Here is a 12,500-nt window from a genome sequence, read left to right as displayed (position 1 = left end):
CTTGGGGCTAAACAAGAACGACGATACATGAAGAAGCGAAAGGATCTTGTGTCGAGGCAGTGACTCCTTTTGTCTTTCACATTGTGTATCTCAAGATTACACACACATACTCAAGTACAATCTCCTTCTCTTGATTCTGTTAGTCCTTCTTTTCTCCTTCTTTGTCACATCCACGTAAACACACACACACACACACTCACACACATGTGACCAGGGTGTTAAGAAACACATTACTAGAAATAAGAGCTAAATGCTCTAATACTCTAACAAATGCTCTAACTGCAGCATTAGAGCATTTTAGCTCTCATTTCTAGCAATGTAGGTGTTTCTTAACAGCCTAGTCACATTTAGTGATAATTGTAATTCTCCTTTTCGGTGAAACATAGTAACCTGCAGTTTATATTAATTTTAAGTTTGCACATTAGCGAATCATTCATTAATTAGGATGGCGAAAACATATATACTAATAGAGAATCAAGTCAAGAAGAGGCCGCAGGATTGAGTGGGCTTGACTGATGAGGCAACGGAAATTGCCGAAACTGACGTCAGAATTAAGAATTCTTGGTCGGCATTTTTTGGACAATTATGCTCCTTGTTAGTGTATATGTTTTCATTCATGTGCGTTAACTACAGCATTACATTGGTTTAGCTCCTATTTCTTGCAATGTATATATATATATATATATCTGTGTATGTATGTATGTATGTATGTATGTATGTATGTGTGTATGTATGTATGTATGCACGCACACACACACATTCACATTATCATACATGCTGCACATACACAGCACTTACATTTACATTCTCATCACAGACATGCACACGGAGCAACATGGGGACTTTCATGTGTTTGCTAAGCCTGAAATAGAAATAGGAACCAGATCTCTCTCAAATTACACTGAATAATTTAATTCGAAGTTTAATGGGGAGATGGTCACGGCTGAAATACCTTTCATATCCTGTTTTCTCCAAGAAGATCGACTTGGATCTAAACAGCAAAACATATGAATATTAGCCCAAATAAACTAAGTATACACATAGACATTCGCACACACACGCACACACACACACACACAAACACAAATACTTCAAATATTGCTTCACACATGCGTACACACACGTACATGCACGCACGCACACATACACACATTAAGCACTCGAAAAGCAAACACGCACCGACACATAGACACCTAAATAAACATATACCGACAAACAGGCACGCATATGTACATAAAAGTATGTCCACATAAACACCAACCTATAAAACTACACGAGCATAAACACCCTAACGCTTCAACGCACAGGAAAAGCATACAGCTACGCACACACGCACACACATAGAATAACGTGCATAAAATAGAACTTCACACATTGAAGCAGCAGGCTTATATCCCTTCAGTGCGTCTCTTCTTTCTGTACCCACCATTAGCACCACCATCACCACCACTAACACAGAGCTTCTCTCTCTGTTGTGAAGGAGTGGTGACTGACTGCTACTGGCAGATGTTCTCCAGTGAGGAATGGGCGGTCCTTTGCTGTCCGTACTGTTATAATTCTTCTCCCCAGTCAGTAGCGAGTTAATAATTGTGTAGGACAGTAACTCAAAGACATGTAGGGGTTAGACAGTGGGAGGTGAAAAGTAGATTGTAGGATAGAGTGGGAAGAAGTGTTTACCGCTGTTGTTTAACTCCAAGTCAGCGTTGATCGTGCAAGCCTATACTCAGTATCATCGATATATATATTCCACCCGTGACCATACAGTCTTATATAGGAAAATTTAATGCGTAGCACCTTGGGCAAGTGTACTCTACTATAGCCTCGGGTCGACCAAAGCCTTGTAAGTGGATTTGGTAGACGGAAACTGAATGAAGCCCGTCGTATATATATGTATATATATATATTTCTTTACTACCCACAAGGGGCTAAACACAGAGAGGACAAACAAGGACAGACAAAGGGATTAAGTCGATTACATCGACCCCAGTGTGCAACTGGTACTTAATTTATCGACCCCGAAAGGATGAAAGGCAAAGTCGACCTCGGCGGAATTTGAACTCAGAACGTAACGGCAGACGAAATACGGCCACGCATTTCGCCCGGCGTGCAAACGTTTCTGCCAGCTCACCGCCTTTTATATATGTATATATATATGTGTGTGTGTGTATATGTTTGTGTGTCTGTGTTTGTACCCCCCCCCCCCCCTCCAACATCGCTTGACAACTGATGCTGGTGTGTTTAAGTCACCGTAATTTAGCGGTTCGGCAAAATTGATAGAATAAGTACTAGGCTTACAAAGAATAAGTCCCGGGGGTCGACTTGCTCGACTAAAGTCAGTGCTCCAGCATGGCCACAGTCAAATGACTGAAACAAGTAAACGAGTATCCTTTCAGTTATTTACACGGCAGAGTGTGGACTTAGGGGAAATTTGGTTGCTGTCGTAAACTGGCTGCTGTCGTTAATTTGGTTGCTGTCGTTATATTTTACGTGTTTCAGTTAATGTTTTGGGGCCATGCTGTGGCACGGCAGCATAGCCACAAAAGATCTAGTGGAACAAATTGACACTAGTACTTCTTTTTCTTATTTAATCTGGCGCTTAATTTTTCGATTCTGTTATGGAACGGATAGGTTACGGGACGGAAGCAAACACCAGTTGTCATGCGCTGATGCGTCATCTAGGTCACTATATGGATGCCTTACATAGCAAAATTATGATGGTAGAGTAAGTACTAGACTGATAAAGAATAAGTCCTGAGATTGATTTGCTCGACTAAAGACGGTGCCCCAGCATGGCCGCAGTCAAATAAGTGAAACAAATAAAAGAAAAGGAACATATATGTGTGTGCGCGTTGTTTCTTTTCCGTTTCTTTGTTGTGGTTATTGCTGTTTGCGTGTGTGTATGTCGCTTTGGAGCACTATAAGATTCCAGTAACACCATTTTTGATCTTATTACTTTGGAGTAACAAAACTTGATCTACAAGGTGTATGTTTCTTAATTTTCTTTGCAAAATAAAAATAAGTGAATGCAATATACACACCCACACATATATGTATATACAGGCACAGACTCACTTATAAACGTATGAACAAATATATATATATATATCATACATGTTTACGAACTTCATACATATATACACACATACAATTATATATGTAAACCAACAAAGAAAATGGAAGGAGATAAAAGTGTTTTTGAAATAGTAACATATTGAATCAAATTCATTGTTCTTTGATGAAAACCAGTTTCTAATTAGATTATCAGATAAACAATTCTTCAGCTTTTAAATTCGTCTCACGTTTGATGTGAAACAAACAAGGTGTCATCGGTTAGATTATAACGCGCCTCTCACTACGCCCAATTTCATTCCTAAATATTTTCCGACTACCACAGATTATTAACAAATATTTTTCAAGTGAATGTGGCAGCCTCTTCTTATTCGTAGCACGGCCTGTTAGAAATCTCAATCAAATTCGTTTCAGACGTTCTACCTTTTTAAAGGGAGAAAATACATATTGCAGTCAGGGTTATATTAAGACTGAAAAGAATAGAAATGTAAAGCAGCAGACTCTATTCATTGCATCGGATTTCCCGAAACTATCTTTACAATATGGATCATCTTTTGTCAAGAATAACTTTTTGCACAAAAGACCAGTATCATTAGCAGTCGGATTGAACTTGACTTGCATCGACCACGGATAATCTCCACATATTTCGTTCCATCATGAATGTTATGAGCTCATCAGCAGTCACGGGTCAAATTTCATCCAATAGGATATAATAATATGATCTGGTAGGACGGCCACAGGCCATCCGAAAATAAGTCTTCCCATATGAGGAACATGTAACAAATGCGGATGATGATGACAATGCTCAGTAACATGAAATCTTCTAGGTGATCTTGGAAGGTCACCATAGATCTCTTCATCGTCAACTTGCATCTAGTTGAGGATGAATTAAATCCAAATTTCTCTTTTTTCCAAATTTTCTTAATATTAAACGCTTTCAAAGCGAAGCCTCTAGACAGCATCTTACTGTCATTTCCTCAACTAGCTATGAACGATCCGATGAATTAGAATTTAGCATCTTGAACAACTGGCGAGCAACGTTTTAAGCGAGATTCTTCTCTCAGACCAAGCATCAAATAGGCTTTTACCTAAAAAATTATAAACGTTATTCATTTCACCTGACTGCCCTAAAACAAAAATCTGTTTCATTAAAAAAAAAATGAGCGGGTACGGAATATTCTGACGGGTGATGAGTGTTCAGAACACACACATGTATGTTCGTGAGTTTGCATGTGACCCCAAAAAGTATTGCATGCATTTTTCCGTAGTTCCAATGATTCAGCCAATTTACAATCTTAGGTCAACTGCTCTCATTAATTCTGGGTTGATTTAATAAATTAGCAGTACAGGCCTGTGGATTGGAGGAGTTGTTACTACGTGAATTAGATTCGTTGCGATATATCTTCTATTTCTTTACGTTCTGAATTCTCATAAATTGCAAGAAATTTATTTTGTACTTTAGTTATATTGATGGCATTACAGAAAATCTGTGACTTAGATTATCCTGTGTAGCTTCGAGTGTCGTTGGGAATTTAAGCCAATCTTGAGCCAGTCTTTTCTTTTATTTCTACACTGATCGTCAAATCTTACTGTGACACTCAAATGACAACAAGCTAAGTATCAATATTATGGCTGTTGCCTCTGACCATAAGCCTTACATTATTTTACCTAAATAATGAAGTACAGATGTTGTGGTGTATTTGTACATATTCTATCAGAATTTCTGTTTGGTTCATCCATCTCTCTTCCGTTCTAAACACCGAGTAGACAGACCCGTAGTCATTGAATACTGGATACGTCCCCTAAAACATCGGATAAAGCAACTTCCATTTACTGCACTCAGGGCAACAGAAAATTCAGATCGTTTCATTTTTATTAAAAGAGCACTGCTCTTTGCTATTTCTTGGATATATTTGTCAAAGAAGAATATCTCGCCTCAAGTACTTTTACCAAATTAACGGATTATTTTACTAGAATTTGACTAGTACTAAATACACACACCAACGTTCCGTACACAAAACTATTTTCTTTACATTTTCTCCAAGCACATTTAACGTGTTTGAATTTGTATTTGCTAAAGATCATTAGAATTACCCCTAGCAATTGTTTCTTTTATAATTGTTTCCTATGTATTTCTTTTTTCTTTCAAAATATATTTCTGTGGTACAATATTTGCAAGTTCATTAAGGCGGCGAGCTGGCAGTAACGTTAGCACACCGGGCGAAATGCTTAGCGGCATTTCGTCTGCCGTTACGTTCTGAGTTCAAATTCCGCCGAGGTCGACTTTGCCTTTCATCCTTTCGGGGTCGATTAAATAAGCACCAGTTACGCAGTAGAGTCGTTATAATCGACTTAATCCGTTTGTCTGTCCTTGTTTGTCCTCTCTGTGTTTAGCCCAGCCCCTTGTGGGTAGAAATAAGTATTTCGTCTGTCTTTGTGTTCTGATTTCAAATTCCGCTGAGGTCGACTTTTCCGTTCATCCTGTCGGGGTCGATAAGTTAAGTACCAGTTGCGTAATAGGGTCGATCTAATCGACTATCCGCCCCCCATCCCCCCAAAAAATGTCAGGCCTTGTGCCTAGAATAGAAACGAATATTTGAAAGTTCATTTGTTTTTTGTTCTGTGTGTGGTAGATTTAACGTACATTTATTTATTTATTTATTTATTCACAGGATAGACTGATTTTCATTAATCATTTTGGCTTTCTTCGCTCTCTGTTCAAATCTCAACAGTGTTAAATTTGCTTTCCGTTCTCTTTATACCGATACGTAAAATACTAGTCTTGAACTAGAGTCGAATATTTTCTTTCTGTCACTCGTTCTTTCTGCATGTTCCCTTTTCTGTTTCTGGAAGAAAACAATTCTAGTCAAAGCTGAAGAGAAATGGATTCCACTTGGGTAAAATATTCCCAACTGAAACCCTACGATTCCATTAAGAATTTAACACAAGGCAACATTTCATATTTTCCTAGAGGACACCATACAGTTTTTCTTCAAGGAATATTGATACTTGAAAGACTTGAGGAAGGTTTGGCATCATAGGAAATTATCCTGAACGTCAAGCCGTTCACCCTCTTATAACCATCTTACCTTTGACCTATCTAGCTTGCTAAAGTGTTGTGATATTTCGATTTTTGTGATAGGCTTTTCTGATAGCCTGACCTGCCACATATATCCACTGGCCAACATCAACCTACAAATTAGCAACGTGTAAGTATGAAAATGTGGCAGTTTCTTCATTTTGCTCCCATCTCAGAGATTCGCTTGTTTGCAGCAGCAACTCGACCATGAATGTAGGGTTTATTTCAAGGGAGGTGAACATTGTCAACACAACTAAAATTGGAAACTTTCTAGAATCTGACTTGAAGGGACGACTCTGAGACAACTTTCAAAAGTGCTCCTATGCCATCTACTCTCATGTCTACAACTGACCCTCTGAAGAAAAGAGGGTTGACTTTGCACCAACCACATGTTCCAAATGGTAAATGGCAGTGGCCACACGGAAAATATTTCATATATTTCGATAATTTATTAATAATGATAAATAATTTATATTAAAAAAAAAAAAGAAAAGAGATCAAAAACATGTTTATAAGCATTATATCAAAAGATAAGAAAGTGTGAAATACTGTTTGTATTGTCCAACGTTTTCGATCATCCTGGTTTTCAATGACGTATTCTGTGTTACTGAGGGTGGCGATTGGATTTTTTTCCTTCCAGTTTGTATAGCAATAATGTTTAACTGTAGTTAGTGAAGACCTGACCGATTGATTTTATGAGGAAAACGTTCCAGTAAGAACCATCCAATATTTTTTCTTCCTTTTTATCAAAGATTTTGCAGTCCAGTCTACCCAAACCACACTTTTTCTTTTCTCTTTTTTGTTAACTTTCCTTATTTATGAAAAAAAAAAAAAGAAACAAAACATTTCCGTGTAATTTGAAGGTGATTCGTCTGCTATTTTTTAGCAGACCGAGCGACGACCACGCTAGAGGCTCCCAAGTTGACACATTACTGTTGTTGTTGTTATTTTTATTGTTATTGCTGCTGTTTCAATGGATCCACGGCGAAAAGATTAGGACGGAGATATGAGACAGAAATAAACAAAGACAACCGAACCCAAGAAAAGAGCAGTCATTAATTATCCGCTTGGTTATATCTTATAACAGTTACAGGGTATTGGACTTAAACAACTTCTCTACTCCCTGTCTCTTTCTCTTCTTCGCTCTTTCTTTCTCTTTCTTCTCTCTCTGTTCTGTTTATACATGTATTACTTTTTAACAGTTTTTGTTTTGTTGTCTGCAACACTGGAACCTTATATTATGAAAAGAACGTAACATTTTCACACCTTCGCTTCTTCACCCCCGTATTCTTTCAATCCAGTTGTTTTTGTTTCTTTTCTTTTTGTCTTTGTTTTTTCTTTCTTTCTTTTGTCTTAATATTAATCTATGTGAATCTGTCAGCTTGAGGAAGAAACACGGAGAGATAGATAAAGAGAGAGAGAGAGAGTGAGAGAGAGAAAGAGAGAGTGATAGGAAAAGGGAGATATAATAATGAGTAGAAAATAGACAGAAAGGGAAAAGATAGGGAGCCAGCGAAGACAGAAGGATATGAAGCAGAAGAAACACGAAAATATAAAGAAAAATCACTGAGGGAAGGGTAAAAAGCATGGACGGTGAAGTATGTGAGAAAATGAGATTGAAGAAGGTGTGATATTGGAAGCATGGTTAATCTTTGGACAATATTTTCGATTTTATGATATCCCGCATACACATAGATATATACACGCACAGATACACACATATCTACACTCACAAATAAAGCAAAGCCGACATGATGTTTGTGAGGTGAGAACGATAAACTATTTTTGATGCGAGAATTTTACTGATCTTCTGCACAAACATATGGCAGAAGAAACAACGAGGGAATCTATCTTTGGCTGCAGGATCTGCTAGAAAGAGCAGCTAAGTTTCCTTCTAGTCCCTGACTAGACTGGATAATATACATCCTTGAGACAGTCGGTCAGAAAATAAAGATAGATTGCTCAAAATTGGACAGACAACCAAAAGCCACTACTGCATTCTCCTACAGTACAATTGCTTGGCTCGTGTAGTAGGCAGGTGCTCCTAGACATTACTGTCTTCAAGTTCTAAGACTGGTTAGCCAGTTTTCAAGGCGTATAAGTGACTGAGTTGAAACCATACTTGAACGGGACGCCAGTCCGTCGTAGGATCACTCATTTACAGCTGAGAAGACTGGCGCAGCGCGAAATGAAGTGTTATAATCAAAAACATCACGAATCGACCGATTTGGGTATCGAATCCATGATTCTGCGATCGTGAGTTCAATACTTTAACCACTAAATCATGCTCTTTCTCTTGGCTTGCGTGGTAATATCAATTTCTTATAGTGACAGAAGGTCAGAAGTTTTAGATAACGGAACAATTACTTATATCATCTCCATTACATGACTGGTATATATTTTATCAATCCGGAATGTTCCAGAGCAACGCAAAGTTTGGACCGTAAAAGTGATATCGATAGACTGTATGTGCCTGGGCACAAGGTAGGAAGAGGACTCATAGTTTGCAAGATCTGTGTTGCCAACGAGGAAGACAGTTTGGGCACATCAAACAGCAGAGTGAACCCTTGTTTGCCGCTGTTAGAAATAGCAGCACCATACCTACTGAAAATGTGATGCACTCAAAATCATTTAACAAGCAAGATGAACAACAGAGATTAAACAACTGGAAAATGAACATAATGCATGAGCAACATTTCAGAGAAATCAAAGGGAGAGACAAGACCAACACCTGGAGGAAAAGCGATGTGAACGGATACACTGAGGCTTTGATATGCAGCGCCTATGAACAAGCTCAGTGAACTAATTACACCAAGTTACCAATAGATAAAAGCAGTGAATCGCCCCTTTGTAGGATGTGTGGGAGCAAAAGCGAAACAATTTCACATATTGTGAATGGGTGTAACAAACTGGCTGAAATTGAATAAAAAAGAGGCGTGATAACGTAGCAAAGTTTGTTCACTAGAGATAGTTTGAGAAGAAAGATCTTGGAAGAACACAGAAAGGGTACGAGCATAAACCAGAAGGCGGCACCGAGAATAATGAGTACAAGATCTTGTGAGATTTTACAACACGGTGTAAGTCAGTGGCTGATGTCCAGAGACAATACATTGCTATTGTTGATAAAAAGGAAAAAGAGAAGGAAGATTATAGATATTGCCATACCTGGAGATACACAATTAATTGACAAAGCACTAGAAAATATTGAAACGTACAGGCTACTAAAAGACAAATGTGCACGAATATGGGCAAACTGCCCTATTGGAGACAATGAGGATTTTGCGTGTTACTTGTGTGTTAAGTGTCATGGAAATAATTTGATCAAGGCAGAAAGTAAATGCCGACTAAGTAACACAAGAATGGTTGACATTGCTGTAGGACAGTGCTGTGCTTGAAAAACATTGAAAAAGATAATACAGTAGACAATTACAAGCCGTTATCCTGTTTGTCACTTATGTGGAAGTTACTGACTGGAATACTCGCAGAGTCAATGTACGAACATCTGGGAAAAAAAATGGAGTTCTGCCACATGAGCAGAAGTGTTGCAAGCGTAAGTGCAGAGGTCCCAAGGATCAACTTCTGATAGACAAAACTGTACTTAGAGACAGATTGAAAGTCTAATACTCTACCGACTGAGCTATGCAGGCATTGATGATAATAATAATAATAATAATAATAATAGAAGAAGAGAAGAAGAAGAAGAAGAAGAAGAAGAAGAAGGAGGAGAAGAAGAAGAAGAAGAAGAAGAAGGAGAAGAAGAAGAAGAAGAAGAAGAAGAAGAAGAGGAATAATAATAATAATAATAAAATAATAATAATAATAAGGAGAAGAAGAAGAAGAAGAAGAAGAAGAAGGAGGAGAAGAAGAAAAAGAAGAAGAAGAAGAAGGAGAAGAAGAAGAAGAAGAAGAAGAAGAAAAGAAGAGGAATAATAATAATAATAATAATAATAATAATGATAATGAGGAGGAGGAGAAGGAGAAGGAGGAGGAGGAGGAGGAGGAGGAGGAGAAGGAGGAGGAGGATTTCATTTATTTGCCACAAGGGTGTAGGATGAGGGGGACATATGCATAGCATACAAAGGTTTAAAAAAACTGGGAAGACGATAGAAATATGGCCCTCCTGATATAGGAAGGCCTCTAAGGATAATCGATGACCCCACAGTCCGAAATTTCCCTGAAACCCCAGGGACAAGTGTCCTCTTCAATTCCTTCTCTCCGACTCACAGGTCTACACTTAGAGAGGTAATATCCACTCCTGCCATTTTCACATCTTTAACCCATTTTCAATAGACTCACTCGAAGACAACACTTCACACTCCACTCTCAAATTCCTTTTCATGTGAATCTTGAAGAAGTCAATGAAGTTACCTGCAAACCAGTCTGGGTGATTAATTAAGACTACGAATCTTTTAATTAACTTGTTGAATTAAGCTTTGCTTGGTGTTATGTGCGATCGATGTGCTTGATATTTATTTTCAACTTCTACATTTCTATCCTTTTCTTTGTGGAAGAGTGCATCAAGAATGTGGAGCTCAGACATAAGCAGTTCTAGGTTAAACAGAGCGTGCAAAGTGCTCATTAGATCATCTGTTATGCTCAACATGCTCTTGGTTATAAACCTCAACGTAAAATTGTGGTAGGATCTATCGTATTGGCAAAATCGTTAGAGTAGATGACCAAATATCTTAAGCTATTTATTAATATCACTTTGAATTTTAAATTCTAAAGTCGTTGAAATCAGATATTCTTCTCTGTAAGGACGATAAAATAACTTGCAGACTCTCGATTGTTTATTACCACCCACTTGTGACTTTGCATCTGTATCAGATATTGTTATTACTAGCAATGGAAAGGCGGTGTGCTGGCAGAACTAATAGCGAGAGGCATAAAATGCTTAGCGGAAATTTCGTCCGTCTAAGTTCAAATTCTGCAGTGGTCGAGTTTGCCTTTCATTCCTGTCGGAGTCGATAAAATGAGTGTCAGCCAAGTACTAGATTTGATGGAATGCTCTTTCCCCAGCCCTTTCAAAAAGACCATGTGCTGAAATATTCCGGCCTTGTGCCAAAATATGAAACCATTGTAACTGTAAGGCATTCAGTTATGTTTGTTAGCAGTCGGGGTTCAAATTCCACCGAGATCAACATTACTCTTATCCTTTCAATGTTGATAATATAAAGTACCAGACAAGTATTCAGGTCGAATTAATCGCCTATCTCACCTTCTTAAATTTACTTGCCCATTGCCACAATTTGAAACCATCATTACATTCTCAATGGACTGAAAAATAACAGTAGAACTTAGGACAAAATGCATCGTTGCTTTTAGATTAGGACCTTTAAGTTTTGGCTTCAAAACCCACCAAAGCTGACATTGCTTCTCATATTTTAGGCTTCAATTAAAACAGTATTGGGGGAGTGTTAATGACCGTGTGATTGGTAGTTTTCTCTCCAAAACTTGAAGGTTTCGATCATTCGCTTGAACAGGAAATCATGTAACAGAAAATCTAACTTCGTAATCACACAGCTGCATATGTCCGTTTGGACAGCAGAGTAAGAGATACAAAAGCGACGAGGGATCAGGAACGGATGGTTGAATGGGATGAGTGCCGGGGTTGCCGATACACAGTTTACTAAATAAGTGACCATTATATTGATGGTAGAAGACAGAAAGGATACAATGGAATGATAGGAGTTTAGTATTTTAATGAGAATGAGTAAAGGTTTAGTAACAAGCTAGAATATGTGCTAAAACCACCCTTATTGATAATGATGTTGTTGTTATAGTTGTCTAATAGGTCAGGCTTGAATGAGCATAGCCAGTTCAACCTTGGCCAACTTGTCTTCGTGCATCAAGTTATCGAACAAGAGTTTCCATTTTAAAGATTTAGTTTGTGATTTATGGGAGATTAAGCTGTTTCCAGCAGGGTGAGACATCAACCAGAAGCTCTACCAGTACACTCTTTCTTTCTCTCTCCCCCTCTCTCTCTCTCTCGCTCTGCTTTTTAATCCAGAATATTTGTGTACGATAGTTACCCTCTCCCATTCTCACGTTCTCACTTTCCCCTCCCCCATCTCATTCTCTCTCCCTCTTATTTTTAATCTGACTATCTATCTATCTATCTATCTATCTATCTATCTATCTATCTATCTATCTATCTATCTATCTATCTATCTACCTACCTATCTATCTATCTATCTATCTATCTATCTATCTATCTATCTATCTATCTATCTATCTATCTATCTATCTTCTATCTATCTATCTATCTATCTATCTATCTATCTATCTATCTATCTATCTATCTATCTATCTATGTTTCTTTCTCCCTCACGCTTTGTTACGCGGGTAGTAC

This window comes from Octopus sinensis, linkage group LG2, assembly GCF_006345805.1.
Source record: "Octopus sinensis linkage group LG2, ASM634580v1, whole genome shotgun sequence".
NCBI classification, from domain to species: Eukaryota; Metazoa; Mollusca; class Cephalopoda; order Octopoda; family Octopodidae; genus Octopus; species Octopus sinensis.
The sequence above is the reverse complement of the archived record's forward strand: the minus strand, read 5'-3'. Positions refer to the sequence as shown.